Below are 17,207 nucleotides of genomic sequence, written 5' to 3'. Positions count from 1 at the left end.
TCTTGACCTAAATTTTCTAAAGCAACTAAATCATCTCACTTGACATTTTTCCCTGGATCTCAAAATATCTTCACCCTAGTCTTGCTTAGTTTCTCAGTCATTCATAAACAAATTACCATTGTCTAATAATATTCAGTTTCCTCTACCCTTATATCCAAAGTAGTATTAAAATATTATATACTTTCATTCTTTCCACAGTTCACAAATTCATCATGCCTAATAATACCACAACTATTCATCATCTAACACTAGGATTATTGCAAGGATTATTTTACCTCACTCAAATCTTCCCGAATCTTTAGTTAAATTAATTATTATTAAACAACAACAATAACAAAAATAGTTTAGTCATATTTCACTAAAAAAACATAATTTCCTGAAGTATTTATAATCTAAACTGATTAAATCAGGTCCAAATCTATCTTTTCATTTTTATGTAAGGATTCTATATATTTACTTTAAGAGGGAATTTACTTTTTGTTAATATTAAAATTGTTTTGAGCTTCACAGTTCATAATCCCTTTTACATAATATTTTACTCACCATGCACATTAGCTGCATGAACTAGGAATCCTCAACCACTGCTTGCCAACTTCATGTACTGAGCTTAGAGTGCAAACCACTTGCTCGAATTGACCCAATTTGCAGAACAAAGATAAAAACACAGTCTTCTGATACCATCGCTCTTCTTTTTTCTTTTTTAATCACTACCTCTCCATTTCATCTGCTAATTTCTTCTTTTTTTTGTGTGAGGAAGATCAGCCCTGAGCTAACATCTGTTGCGAATCCTCTTCTTTTTGCTGAGGAAGATTGGCCCTGGGCTAACATTTGTGCCCATTTTCCTCTACTTTATATAGGATGCTGCCACAGCATGGCTTGACAAGTGGTGCATGAGTCCATGTCTGGGATCCGAACCTGTGAACCCCGGGCCGCTGAAGTGGAGCACGTGAACATAACCACCACGCCACCAGGCCGGCCCCCATCTGCTTTACTTCTTAATAAACTCTATTCTTTCCTACTCCTCTTCTTTGGCTCACACTTTTCCTCCTTCTGATAATTTATTTTCAACCAATATAAATCCTATCTTTTACAGTGTAGATCAAAATGAATGTCAAACATAAAACTTTCCAGAAAATCAAAGGAGAAATGATCCCTCTCTCCTTGAATTGCTTCAATATTTATAGTTTCCAAATCTATTCAGTTATTTTTTCTTTTATTCATTCATCTAAATATTGAAGGATAAATCATGCCAGTCACTGCATTTAGTATCCAAGGAATAAAATATGTTTCTTTCCTGGAAATGCTGAAAGCTACATCCAGATTGGTACTTATCATTTGTACCTTGCATTTTTGTTCCTTTACTGTACATTTGTCTCACCAATCCAATTAGATTGTAGATTCCTTGAGGTCAAAGACTACTATGTCTTTACATCTTTATGTCTTTACATCTGTGTGGTACTCAACAAAGCTTTGCACACTCAATATTGCATTTGATAAAAGTGATCAATGTTACTGAAAATAGTATATCTAGGCTTCACAGTAGTCACTTTTTTTCTTATGAAAGTAAGAAAATATATATCTATGAAAGTAGAATTGATGATTGATTTAATAGCAAAGGGTAATCACAGGAATTCAAAGCTTTCTCACAAAGTTGTTGCTTATAACCACTTCAGTAAGTAAGCAGGGAGGGTAATGCTACCTCCACTTTTGAATGTGAAAAATGAGGCTCACAGAATTTAAGAAATCAGCCTGGGGTCACTTAGATATAAAATGACTCAATCTGAGTTATAATCCAAATTGGACACATGAATGTGATTCCTCCAGTCAGTCAAAATTGTTGGTGGATATAGACCCATGCTTAATGCCTACTTAACTACCAGACATTGCTCTAAGTTATTTACGTGTTTTATCTCATTTACTTCTTTCAATAACCTTATGAGGTAGTTGTGTTATTTTCTTTATTTTTCAGATGAGGAAATCGAAGTACAGAGAGCAAAAATATCCTGTCCAAGATATCACAACTATTAAATAGCAGAGATCAAGGAGTCAAACCCAGGATTCTTACCTCAGCATCCATGCTCGTCATCACTATGCAAGTCCACTTCTTCTATTTATCACACTAAACACAAAAAGTAAGAAATGAGAGATGGTAAATAATACAGTTTACTAAAGCCACAGATTTATAGTATGTTAGAGAAAATGACATTATAAGATAATGAGAGGTTTTTAAAACTTTAAGTAAGTTAAGTATAAATTTCATCCTTTTTTTCTTGGATATAAAGGCTCATAAAGAACAAACATGATGGAAAGAGCCTTTCTTGGAGGAGGTCATTGAAAGGACGTGACTGCCGGTTGACCTTCTAGCTGGACTTGGGCAACGGGAGGCTCCTCATCCCTCCCATGCCCTTTGAATGTATGTTCTGCCCACTGTTACCACAGCCAGAGCCATTTTTAAGGATGCAGTCGAGAGAACAATGTGTTGTTGAGACCATCTGGACAGTATATATGACTGAACCCAGTTAAGGCCTCAATACAAACTTTTAAGATTCTGACGGGTGGGTGTGGAGATCTACTTGTCTTGTGGCCGCCCAAAACAAACTGCATATGTAAGTTCCCTTGCTTATTAAACATGTCTACCACCAGTCTGGAGTGGTCTGCCTCCTTATTTAATCTCTTTTTGCCCTCAGTGTATGGGGCCAGTCTGTGAACCAAAAGCCTTGTTGGTATTTGTGGAAGGCACCAGGGAATCCTAGGAAGAGAAAAGAGCAAATGGAAAGGTTCTGAGAAGGGAGAAACTCAGGGGTTTGAAAAAGCAGCAGGAAGTCAGTGTAGCTGGAACAGAGTGAGTGAGGGGAGAGTACAGGGGATGAACTGGACCCAGATCCTGTAAGACCTTGTAAACCATTATTAGGATTTTGGCTTTTACTCTTTTTGTTGTTGCTGTTGTTGGTGAGGAAGATTAGCCCTGAGCCAATATCTGTTGCCAATCCCCCATTTTGCTGAAGAATATTGGCCCTGGGCTAACATCTGTGCCCATCCTCCTCTACTTTATACGTGGGACGCCTGCCACAGCATGGCATGATAAGCGGTACGTAGGTCCGTGCCTGGGATCTGAATCTGCAAACCCCAGGCTGCCAAAACAGAGCACATGAACTTAACCACTATGCCACCAGGCCAGCCCCGGCTTTTACTCTTAATGTGATAAAAAGCCATTGAAGGGTTTCGAAGAAAGGAGTGACAAAAATATGACTTACTTTTTATCAGGAAAAATATAACTCTACTTTTAAATGCTATATTAAAAATAGATGGAAGGACAAGGGCGGAAGTGGTAAAATCAGTTAAGAGGATATTCAGTAATCCAGACAAGAGAAGATTGTAACCTAGATTGGGATAATAGCAATAGAAATGATGAGATATGTCCAAGAAGATTCAGTGAAGCATTAGATGTGGTGTGAGAGAAAAAGAAAAGAATCAAGAATGGCTCCAAGTTCTTTTGGTTTAGGTAATTTTCAAGAAAAATTTGCCATTAACCGAAATGAGAAAGACTGAAGCAGGAGGAATCTAGGGCAAAGATAAAGAACTCAATTTTGTTTTTGTGTATTAAGTTAAAAATATCTATTACACATTCATATGGGACTCTCTTTGAATTCAGGAGAAAGGTCTAGCATGGAAATATTAATATTGAAGTTGTTGGCCTACAAATAATATAAATAGAACAAATGAGGTTAGAAAAATCCCAATGCTTTGAGTTTGGGGAACAGAGGAAAAATTATCAAAAGACAAAAGAGAAAAAGCAGCCACTGAAGTATTATGGAACCAAGATTGTACTGTGCTTTAAAAGTCAGATGAGAGGCCGGCCCGGTGGTGTAGTGGTTAAGCTTGTGTGCCCGGTGGTTCACAGGTTCCGATCCTGAGCATGGACATACGCACTGCTTGTCAGGCCATGCTGTGGCAAACATCCCACATATAAAGTGGAGGAAGATGGCCACGATGTTAGCCTAGGGCCAATCTTCCTCAGCAAAAAGAGAGGGATTGGCAACAGATGTTAGCTCAGGGCTAATACTCCTCACCAAATAAAATAAAAGTCAGGTGAAGAAAAATGTGTCAAGGAAGAAGTAGTGATGGATTATATCAAATGCTGCTCATAGGTGAAATAAGATAAGATCTGAAAATTGGTCTTTAGATCTAGGAAGACGGCAATGGTTGATGATTACGGTAAGAAGTATGCTAAGTTTCAGAGGAGTGATGGGTTTCAAACTCCAATGGAAATGGGTTCAAGACAGAATGGGAAGGGAAACATTGGATTCAGTGAATAATGACAATTAGTTTCAGGAGTTTTGATAAAAAGGTAAGGAAAGAAACATAACAGTAGCTCAGAAGGAAATGGGGTCTGTGAATATCTTGCAATGAGTTTCAGTCTCTATCGCATAGCGTGTTGCACAGATTTTATTAACCCTATGATTTTAAAAACTCAAGAATAAATCTAACATGTATAACTGTGATGGTTAATTTTATGTGCCAATTTGACTGGGCTAAGGGATGCTCAGAGAGCTGGTGAAACATTATTTCTGCGTGTGTCTCTGAGGGTGTCTCTGGAAGAGATTAACATTTGAATCAGTCGACTGAGAAAAGAAGATCACTCTCAGCAATATAAGTGGGGATCAACTAATCCAATGAGAGTCTAAATAGAACAAAAAGGCAGAGGAAAAGTGAAGCCTCTCTCTGCTTGAGCTGAGATCTTGATCTTCATTTCTGGTTCTCAGGCCATTAAACTCAGATTAGGACTTATGCCATCTGCCACCCAATTCTTGAGCCTTTGGACTCAGACTTGCACCAGTGGCTCCCGTGGTTCTCAGGTTTTTATGTTACCGAACCAAGTGGGCTCGCCTCCTGGTGAGATAAATAAGACTCTACAACAGTGGAAGTTGTCTCACAAGGTTAAGTGTATTTGCAGCAAATAGGATGCCATCAGGAATTATTTCCAAAGTCATGGCCTCCCTGAACAAAGGAAAGCAGGAACTTTGGTTTGGTTTGGTAATGAATATTCAAAAGAGAGAGGCAGGTATTCACTTGCACAGACTCAGTTGGAGAGCCTGCTTCCACCTAATGAGGCCTAAATTCCTCCTGGAGAGATCTTGGCATTAAAAATAAGGCAAAGGTGGGGCCGGCCCGGTGGTGCAAGCGGTTAAGTGCGTGAACTCCACTGCGGTGGCCCAGGGTTCACCAGTTCGGATCCCAGGCGCACACCAACGCGTTGCTTGTCAAGCCATGCTGCGGCGGTGTCCCATATAAAGTGGAGGAAGATGGGCATGGATGTTAGCCCAGGGCCAGTCTTCTTCAGCAGAAAGAGGAGGATTGGCAGATGTTAGCTCAGGGCCGATCTTCCTCACAATAAATAAATAAATAAATAAGGCAAAGGTCATGGGCCTAGCTCTTGTGGTGAGGCTTGGTCAGTTTCAGGATGGCTGGTGGTTACCTTTCCTTAACATACAAAAGGAAAAGAAACAACTTGGAAAAACAGTTAATTGCTTCCAAACCAACCTTTGAGTTTCTCGAGGCACCTAGTCGGTGACATTTGGACTTGGACTGAATTACACCATCTACTTTCTTAGTTTTCCAGTTTACAGATGGCAGATCCTGGGACTTCTTTACCTCCATAATCTACAGAGCCAATTCCTATAATAGATAGATAGATATAGGTAAAGATATCTTCTATTAGTTCTGTTTCTCTGGAGCAACCTGAATAATACAATAACTAAATTTGGAAGAGGATGCTATAGGGAGAAAACGCAGGAAGTGTGAAGCTAGAATTCTTTGCTTCTACTAACAAATTTTCATCTTCTGCAGTAATGTTAAATGTGCTATGTGAATACTTGGTACAAGGGAGCCCTGTTAATATGAAAAGTTACATTGTGTAGAGAAAAGAAACAAACATAATGTACTAGAAATATTCCCAGTCAGAACCAGGGCTTTCCCAGCAGAAGTGGTGGATACACAGGAATGAAAACAATCTCATCAGACTAAGGCATACAATCAGGAGAGGTCCGTAACAAAAAATACAGAGAAATCTTAGCAGTCAAATATCTGAACTGAGAGGTCAAATAGTAGACAATGCTCTAAGGTGTAATATTCCTGCAGACAAGCTATGCATGTCAAGGAGAACAATTATGAAGACTAGAATTTAAGGGTTAAAGTCTCATCTCAAAACTCAAAAAAACTAATGTGGGACCTTAATCCCAATACCAAGGATGATTCTGGCTAATAGAAGGGGAATACAAGATAAGAAAGGAACCAACAGCAAGATGAACCAGCTGATAAGAGTCTAAACTATTCATGCAGGAGTTCTTCTATTTCTTTTCCTGTGGGAGACTTGGGGAGATTAAAGGCAGAAAGCATTGTCATATATTTTACTCTTCTAAGAAGTGTTACCTTTGTAGAGCAACTGATCTCCTCCCTTGCTCCATTGGGATTCCCTTGCTTTGTCTCTGTCTGTCTTCCCTCTGGAGGGCAGAGCAGTGGCTGTGTGTTATCATCTTGGCATCTTTTGAAATTGTTAGCAAGCTTTAAACAGAGTAAGCTCTAAATGAACATTTTTTAATTGAATGTAATCCTCCCTCACACATATACATAATGTATACATCTAACGAACGCAGTGTTACTATAATATCTAATTTCCTTAAACTGTGAGTTGATAATTATGCTAAGCATCATAACTATGAAGAAAGAACCTATACTATGGACATTCTCATTGAGGTCAGGAACTTCCATCTTTTTTCTCTTTTGTTCCCTTGACACATTATCTAGTTCATTTTATACTCATTACCAGCAGTGCCCATGTTCCCTCAATACAGCACCTTCTTCATTTTATACTCATTACCAGCAGCAATGCCACACACTCAGTTTAACACAAAGATTCAGAAGTGTCTTAAAAATTGAATTTTTCCCCCAAAATCTTCCAAATCCTAAGATTCAGAGATGAAGTTCCAAATTTTCTTATACTAAATTTTGGAGGATTAGATTAAGAAAATTTTATGCTAAAGTAATAGTCTAGGCAAAAAAGAGGATGAAATGTGATAAGAAGAGTAGTACTCCCCACCATGAAGTCTATGTCCTAATTCCCAGAACCTGTGAATATGTTAGGTTACATGCAAAAGGGAATAAGTTTTCAGAGAGAATTAAGGTTGCTAATCAGCTGACCTTAAATAGGGAAATTGTCCTGGATTATCTGGGTGGATCCAATGTTATCATGAGGTTCTTAAAAATAGAAAAAGGAGGCAGAAGAGGAGGTCAGAGTGATATGGTATCAAAAGTACTTGACCTGCTGTTGCTCATCTTGAAGACGGAGAAAGAGGGTAGCAAGCCAAGGATCGTGTGTGGCCTCTAGATTCTGAAAAGGATGAGGAATCAATTCTCCCATAGAGCCTCGAGAAAGGAATATAGCCCTGCTGAAACTTTGATTTTACTCTAGTGGAACCCATTTCATATGTCCAAACTACATAACTAATATTTTTGTATGACTAAATTTGCAGTAATTTGTTTCAGCAGCAATAGTAAACTGGAGTGAATAAGAGAACTAAAAATTAACTGAATGCACATTATATGCTATAGTATTATGCAAAAATATTTTTAAACAATGAGGAAGCCATGGTGCATGTACTACATGAAATGTTTAGTAGATAGTTCATTATTACCTGAGTTTAAGATGTGTAAGGGTTGGAGATATATTATGCAGTGTGTGAAATTCCATGACAATGGTGAGAGAAACCCAAGAATAGAATAAGATAGCAAAGAAGATGGAGACAGAACATTGAAAATGCCAACCTCTAAGTGTGAAGGAAGGAAAGGAGCTAGGAAAATAAACTAGAAAGATTAGGAAAGGTAAGATAAAAACCACTGTTTCAAGTGCCATAGAAGCTAATGGAAAGAAACTGCTGCAAAAAAGAGGGTGTAGTCAGCCATGTCAAGTGCTTCTGAATCAGATGAGAACTGGCAGGTGAGAAGTCATTGTTGACTTTTAGTGGAGAAGTTGTACAAAGTAATGATCATGGCAATGGTGGCTGGTGCAGGAGTATGAGTGGGGAAGGGGGTTGTGGATAGAAAAGATAATGGACAAGACAGCACTGAACTGAAAATATTTATGTAACTATTTATATATGTTTTTTAAATGCTTCTTAATAAGATTTCATAAAATGGCTTAGGGGCATAAGTCTCATCCTCAAGAATTTCCACCTGAAATTCTGTTGTGTAATTTGTAAAGCACTATAGAAAATTAGGACAATTAGATATTGTTTGCAACAATTAGCATAATGGTGAAGGCAAGGTACTTAAATATCGGTTAATTGAGTATCCAAGGAAATTTTCAGGATGAATAGACTTTCCAAAAGCTCCATGCTATAAACCTGCTGTGTAAGGTTTTGTAATGTATCCAATTTATGAATCATATAACCAAAGACAAAGGACTTATTAGAAATAAAGGTAAGGAGACTTTTCTTCAAGAACGGTATCTTAACGAGTGGTCCCTGAAAGTTGACCAAACAAATCTGTAAGCCATCACGTTGATGTGCATACAAGGGCCAAGTTTGTCCAGATGTCTAATATGGCACAGATGGGCAGGCGAGGCATTTGGCTGTGTTTTTCTTGTAAACATAAGAGAAAGCTGTACCCAAAGCTAACTTTTGAAGACAGTAGCCTTCCAATTGGAGAAATGTACCAAGCTGGCTGACTGTCACAGCGCTAACTGCCATCAGCACCCTGCTGCTCTGCTACTTGGCATCTGGAGAGAGGTGCAGCCCCTGTGCACACAGCAGAGCTCCAGCCAGGAACAGCTGTCAAAACCTGCAGCAGCTAGCTGGCTGGTTCCACGACCTAGTTAAGGACTTGGACAATGTATTCCTCTTATACTTTGTTAAAGTTGGTATGCTTTTTATATGTAAGATGTCAGATATGGAAGGTTAACTTTCATGGCATATAGCACCACAGGAAAAACAGAAAAAAAAGAGAGAGAGAGAGGTATTTGCATTGAGTGTTCTGCATGAATTTCTCTCTCATTCAGCTAGGAAGGCAGAACAAATCATCAGAAGACATAGAGATGTAAACATTTCCAAACTTTGAAGTCATGGTTAGAGTGTGTGTGTGTATGTTACCTTTTTACTTCTAAAATCTCTTTTCTGCTAATGAAAATGTACACAATATTTAGCACTCTTTAACGATCTAAGCATTTAATTTAAAGAAGCAAAATATATTAAGTGTACAAATGTGTTTTCTCTTGCTATTTGCCAAGATGGTTGCCTTAAATAAAAGTAGCTTTATTTAGAAAATAGCAATATATTTGTAAATTAGAGTTTTAAATTTTCTCTTCTTTATTTGTATTTGTAGCTCCTAAAGTACTCTCGCTCATAGGTTTTATCACCTTATTAGAAGATGGAAAATAAAAACCAGATATGAAGAAATATCAGCATACTAGTAAAATAAACATAGTTACAATACCCTCAAGTTTTAGTGCCCTTCACAACATCAAGTAGATACTGAAAGTATTTATTTTCAGAAATGTACACTAAAGGAAAAAGAAAAGAAAATAGTAATTGAGGACAACCTCTGTCACATGGAACTTCGTCAAATCAGGCCCAATTGTTTTCTCAACTTTGAGAATTAGCAGGTTCTGTGTCTTCAAGCATTTCGTGTTTATCACAGTCACTCTCTACTGAAAACGAAAGCTTGCCCCAGATAATGGCACACAATTCTTTGCATTCACATTATATAATTAGAAAAAATAGAAATTAGGTAACTTCTTGATTTAGTATATTTGCAACTATGTGCCCCTATCACATGCCACAGAGAATAAGGAATGTGGAACAGGCAGGAAACACAGGGAGACAGAACTTTCTTACTGCAAAGATTGTCTAATTATGTTGCAAGAGAATCATGGCCTTGGAAAAACAGCTATTGCTTGGAATAAACCCCTGAATGTGTCCTGTGTTTTTCAATATCTGAAAGTTTTTCTTCCCAGTTACGTACAGGTGTCTTTCTTATTTTGTGGTTAAAAGATGCTGACATTTGTCAGTAATGCTTTTGAATATTGTTCAAAGAGGACTTTCATAAGTATGAATTTAAGAGTATACAGGAATTGTTATTTATACATTGTGGACAATTGTATATTAAAACATTACTCTAAGAGTTATTTGAGGAAGTAAAGGCCAGGTAGCAATTGAATCTTGGCTTTATCTAAATTATTTCATCAGTGTATATAATTATACCGTTTAGTTTCTTATTCAAACCCACTTTAGTACAGCAAGATTTCAAAGTTGCTTTTTAATTATCTAGAATATAAAATATATATCTATGATGAGTTCCTTTAAATGTAAAATAAACCAAAAACCGAATAAATTTGGAGAAAACAAAACCAAACTCTTTTTTTTTTTAACTTTATTTATTTATTTTTTCCCCCAAAGCCCCAGTAGACAGCTGTATGTCATAGCTGCACATCCCTCCAGTTGCTGCATGTGGGACGCGGTCCCAGCATGGCCAGAGAAGCGGTGTGTCGATACGCGCCAGGGATCCAACCCGGGCCGCCAGCAGCAGAGCCCACGCACTCAACCGCCAAGCCACGGAGCTGGCCCCAAAGCCAAACTCTTTAGAGGTCCAATATTTCATTATTTTAGAGCTCCAATTTTTCATTATTTTAGTAATGTCATGTATACCACAGAAGGAGATTTACATAAATTACCCATATTAGATGGTCATCATTATATTTTGTAAGGTAGTTAGATAATAAGTAAAGCTAGTATTTTGTACCAGTTTTTTAAAAAACTTTCTCTATGATCTAGTGGACTGTGAGTAGAAAACACTTTTGAGCTGGTGAAAAAAATATGAGCCAGTATTTCACTTTCTCAATTTTATTTTCAAATTACACAACAAATTTTCAAATTATATAACAATTATGTTATTGAAGAATGTTAGGAAAGGATGTATTTATTTTAATTTGCTTCTAAAAATACGTGATACATTATAATTATTCTGAAAAAACATAACGTGACTGATGATGAGTTAAAAATTATAAAGACACAATTATACATTCTTAATAAAGAATCTAATAAGCAAATGATTTTTCAAATTTTAATGATGTATTTCTGATTTTAAAATTACATATCAATTATTTGCCTCAATTCAGAATACGTTAGATGGTAACATTTACAATTAATTTGAAAAAATTTAAAAAACACGAAGAGTGATAGTTAAGAATATTACAAAATCCTACATTTTAAGAAATATATGCTAATTAGGAACTTTTTAACTTCTCATTTTCTAATGAATCTCTTTCCAAGGTTTATCAGTATCAATAATGATTATGGGTGGATATGAACATGTCATTTGTCTAAACTTATTTATTTAAAAGATAATATTTCAGCACTTAAACATAAATACAAATGTGTCACTGCAGGACTAGTCACAATAGTCAAAATGTGGAATCAACCTAAATATCCATTGACAGATGAATGGATAAAGAAAATGTAGTATATACCTACAATGGAATACTATTCAACCTTAAAAAAATGGTAGTTTCAAAGCCAGAAGTAGTACTGAGACTTTAGATGTGCCTCAAAAATTTGGCTCAAACAATAAACAAAAGCATTTAGAAAAATAAAATATGGAGAGTGTTAAATGAAACATCAACATGAGTTTATATAAGTTGAACCAATGAACAGATAAGAAAGAAGAACATATATGAAAAAATGTTCAACATCACTAATCATCAGGGAAACGCAAATCAAAACCACAATGAGATATCACCTCGTATCTATCAGGATGGCTATTATTAAAAAAAATACATAAAGACAACAAGTGTTGGTGAGGTTATAGAAAAATTGAAACCCTTGCACACTGTTGGTAAGAATGCAAATTGGTGCAGCTGCTGTGGAAAACAGTATGGAGGTTCCTCAAAAAATTAAAAATAGAATTAACATGTGATCTAGCAATCTCACTTCTAAGTATTTCTCCAAAACAGTGGTGGTTTCCAGAGGCTAGAGGGAGGGGGAAATGGGGAATTAACTAATCATTGGGCATAAAGTTTCAATTAAGCGAGATAAATAGTCTCTAGAGATCTGCTGTACAACATTGTACCTATATTCAGCAATAATGTATTGTATGTTTAAAAATTTGTTAAGAGGGTAAATCTAATACTGTGTCCTTACCACAATAAAATCAAATTTAAAAAAAGAAATAGGGATACTTGAAGAGAGACAAAAATTATAGTATCCAAACAAAGAGTTATATAAGGAGATTTGACTTTCATGGAAGCTTAACACAGTCTTTCATTTTGAGAGGTTGCTTCTAGAGACATTGGGCCCTTTTCTTTTCACAGGGTAAATCATATACTGAGACAGGGAATACATATGGAAACCTCTGTCCCCAATTTCTGTTCTGCATAAATAGAAGGGACCTTAATTTGAGTAAATTTTAGATTGTAGACAAATATCAGATTTTAAGTGAGTGGTATGGTCTAAAAAAATAAACAATAGAAATTTAAAACCTTAAGAGAAGCAGAAGTTGAAAGCAGGAGCTAAAATATACATTGGCCTTTACAATTTATGACATATAGAAAAAGAATCTTGATAATTTCAACCTTTTTTCACTTCTAAAACGCTTATGTTAACCTTTTTTTCTGTCACATCCAATGGAATATTTAAATCTGTGTACAATATTTTATTTGTCAGCAAGCCTGTGAAAATGAAACAACACAGAGAGTGACCTTTACCTCCCACAAGCAGAGTTACACACGTTACAGTCACAAAACCCCCAAATATTCAAGTAGTCTAGAATAAGAGGGAATCAGTAATAAATCTGAACTTTACAATGTTTATAGACATTTTACAAGTGTGTTCTTAATCTGAAGTTTTGATTTACTACATATCACAAGATATTGTTTTTGCTCTCTCTTGATAATTTTCAAAAACCCTACATCCTTGTAGAATATATTGGATTATTGCCTTGAAAAATAATGTCTTGAAGACAGAAACTGCATCTTTGGTTTGCTTCCCACACAATGGTTTGATTATACTGAATGCATTTGTTGAGAACTTTCATGACTGAATTCATGAGAAAATTTATCCTTTGATCTCCAAAAGCTATCCAATATAGCTTCTTCCGTGAGAAGTGGAATATTTTCATGGTATTACGGCTCCTTTGCTGCTGCCTAGAATTATGCAATACTTATTAACTTGATATTAATAAAGATTACTAAATTAATACTACATATGTAGCACCTGGACACATAAAATTCACTGGGAAATTAAATGTGGTCAAATGGATTATTATATCCTGGCACTATACTAAACTACATTTCAGTGAAAATGATTTTTTTTGGAATAGCACAGTAAAGTGAAGGTTTAGTGGTTGTTATTCATCTGATATTAAGAGATTTCTGGGCCAGCCTTGTGGTGTAGTGGTTAAGTTTGCGTGCTCTACTTCGGCGGCCTGGGGTTCGCAGGTTCAGATCCCGGGGGCAGACCTACGCACCACTTATCAAGCCACGCTGTTGCAGGCATCCCACATGTAAAAAAAAAAAAAAAAGTAGAGGAAGATGGGCATGGATGTTAGCCCAGGGCCAATCTTCCTCAGAAAAAAGAGGAGGATTGGCAACTGATGGTAGCTCAGGGCTAATCTTCCTCACCAAAAAAAAAAGAGATTTCTGAGTAACTAACTTAGTGCAAGTTATAGACTAGGCATTCAATAAAAATTATCTAGAAATATAGAACAGGAAATAGTGATTTGCAATCCAAAACACCATGCCTCAATACATTATTCACTTAACAAACATTTAAGGAGCTCTTTTCATCTTTTAATTTTGATATAATTTTAGACTTGCAGACAAGTTGCAAAAATAGTACAGAGAGTTCCCACATACACTGCAACCAGCTTTCCCCACTGTTATCATCTTATATAATCTTAGTACAATTATTGTAACTAAGAAATTAACATTGGTACAATATTGTTAACTGAGCTACAGACTTTATTCAAATTTCACCAGTTTTCCCACTAATATATACATTATTTTCTGTTCCAGGATCCAATCCAGGATGCCACATTTTATGTAGTTGTTATGCCTCCTTAGTCTCCTCCAATCTGTGACAACTCCTCAGTCTTTCTCTATTTTTCATGACCTTGACATTTTGAAGATAAGTTATTTTGCAGAATGCCTCTCAATTTGGGTTTGCATAATGGTTTTTCATGATTAGATTAGGTAATGCATTTTTTCAAGAGTACCAAAGAAGGGACGTGTCTTTCTCAGTTCACCCTACCACGAGATGCATGATGTCTAGATACATATTACTGGTCATGTTAACCCCGATCACTTGCTTAAGGTGACATCTCAGGTTTTTCCACTATATGAGGAGTTTTTGATATCAGTCATGGTCGCTGTCCTCAACTAGCCCATTGTCTGATAGAAGAGGAAAAAACCATGAATTTGATAGAGATATGGTTATTGTTAAAGCACTTAACTGGAAAATCTAACAATCTACTGGAACTAGTCAACATTTCCCGGAGAGTGTGATGTGTAGCTCAGATTTGAAGACAGAGTAGGAATTAGCCAGGTAAAGGAGGGACAGAAAGAGAAAGAAAAATGTGTTCCAGCCATAGCAATCAGGGTATGTAAAGCCACAGATGTGTTGCAGAACTATAATCAGTTAAAGATAGGTAAAATATATATTACTTATTGGTGAATCTAGGCGGTTAGTCTGAAGTGGTTGTCAGGAGTCAAATCTTGTGTGCATTTTATGCTCTTCTGAGAATTTGGACAATATCCTGTAGAGTTCTCATTTTTAGCAAAACAAAATCTAAATTTTTTAAACATGCTATTCAATTCCTTGAACAATATTATCTCAGGCTTCTTTTCCCGCCTCATCTTCTAATAAACCTCACCACGCACATCGTGGGTGACAGTACTTACAGCATTCAAATCTTCCATATCCTTTTAGACCTCTGTGCTATTACTTTGACCTGTGCTATTACTCTTTTCTGTCTGGAAAAATTCTACTCACTTAATAAAGTCCAAGACAAATATCAACTTCTCTATGATAACACTTCTTTGGAATACATTATACTGTTGCTATCATACTGGTATTAGAACATTCATCACAGTATGATTTTTGCATATGTTTATGTTGACCCAAGAGAATATGAGTGATTTGAGTGTAGGAATAACATTCATATATTTTCCTATTCTCATTTTCTATCTCAATGTTTGGCTTATGATCAGAGTCTGATAAGTAACTGATGAATGAATGAATGAATGAATAAAAAACAAACAAATGAGTGCTCAATTTAATGGAAAGCTCAAATTGAGCCAGTTATTTTTAGTCATTACTGTAAGAGTTAATAAAAGAATTCAGTTCAAGAGCATTATTCATGTTATTACTGCAGATACAATCAGCATAGAGAGAGAAACTAATGTGACTTCTAATTTCCTGTCATAAATATTCAGTGACATTTGGTGAGATTGCAAATGCTTTTTGGTTTCCTTCACAGTTTATACATTAAAATAAAACTTTATAATTATAATAAAATAAATATGCAATAAGTTATTACTGAGGTTGTTACATAGTTAAAGGCAAGGAAATGGGAAACTATTTTTATAGATTTCCTTAATTTTTTCTGTACTCTAACAAAATAATCATCATTAAAATTAAGGATCTAAACTCTTTTCAATTGATGAATGAGGTAATTTATCTCATATCAAACCCAAGAAAGAACAAATGTGACTTGGAGGATATAATATAAGTCTTTACGTTTAAGCAGTAGTTCATTAATGGTAAAATAATATTGATCTAATTAGAGGTTTCAATGAAGTGTTTACTTTGGCCAGTTTCTGGAAATTTCCCTTCAAATCAAAGAAACAAATTAGCTCAATTTGTCTCTGAACTCTTTCAATTTTTTTACAGAATTGAATTTGAATTAATGTCAATGAGTTTCTTAAGTAGTCTTATATCTTCCCATGTGGGAGACATGAAATCAGAGGCAGAAAGAAACTGAGTCAGTTGTTCAAAGTCACTGCAAAGTCAATGTTGCTTCTTTCATCAAATATAGATTCCTGTGTTTTGCATAGAAGTGGCAAGCTGAGAAATTAGCAAGCTATTGAGAAAATTATTAGAACCATAACCTTGCTTTTATTAAATTGATTTTAGCAGCATGTCTTAAAAATTGTGCTTCGTGTTGATTTTTCTTACAGGGAAAGTTAGAGTAGTGCTAATGATACTGAAGGACTCGGGGCCAAGAAAGAGGCAGTTGTAGTAGCATCACTGTTTATATTAGGATAACTAGTGAGTAAAGGAAGCAAATAATGGGGGGAAAAGAAGAGTATGACAGACAAGATAAACATAAAAGAATCATTACACAACCAGATAAAGATAAGTCATCATTTTCCAGGGGTGTGAACAAAACATTCTCAGATTGGCAGAAACCGAGAGAGGTTAATGGAATAAGATGGTTATTGTAGAACAAAGACACTGAAAAATGAAAGTAAAATAATGTCAAGTAAAACACAAAAGCCAGGACAAAAACTATGTAAAAGATATCAGACATTACTGAGTTTTCCTCATTTTGGAGTTCTTAAACAGAAGATGAATCTTGTCTGCACTTACCCTCTAGAGTAAGAGAAGGCCCATCCACATGCTTCTGGTCCAACAGCAAAGCCATAGTAACTGAGTTCTAAATAATGAAAAAGAAAACAAAATAAAAAAAGATAAGTTATGGTCTATCCTTAGAGTAAAAAAAAAAACCTGAGTTGAAGACACAATGCAGAACAAAAAAGGAGCAGACTTGCCAAGGTTATGACTTCCTCTAGATTGTGTATTATGATGGGCATAAACAAAGTGCTTTATGGTAGGTTTGGCTGCTCTTATGGAGACAGAGTTGAAGAAGCACAACTAAAGAAAGGAAAGACAAAATAATTCAAGCTTTTGAAAAGAGAATTTAGTTGCTGAAGATAAAGGTTTTATAGTGCCTTCCCACAGAAAATGAAACTGCATGAGAATTTTCTGTGAGGCATACTTGAATGGCAACCAGCCAGGAAGAAAAAACATAAGATGGTGATAGATATAGATTATCCTAGGTATTAAGTTGCAAGTAAAGGAGAATATAAAGTTTCCCCCATGTAAGATTCTTTCTAGAATACGACAATTTCTATCAAAGGATTGATTTCATACTAACTTTAT

This window comes from Ceratotherium simum, chromosome 8, assembly GCF_057802395.1.
Source record: "Ceratotherium simum simum isolate JZ-2026a chromosome 8, ASM5780239v1, whole genome shotgun sequence".
In the NCBI taxonomy this organism is placed as follows: Eukaryota; Metazoa; Chordata; class Mammalia; order Perissodactyla; family Rhinocerotidae; genus Ceratotherium; species Ceratotherium simum.
The sequence above is the reverse complement of the archived record's forward strand: the minus strand, read 5'-3'. Positions refer to the sequence as shown.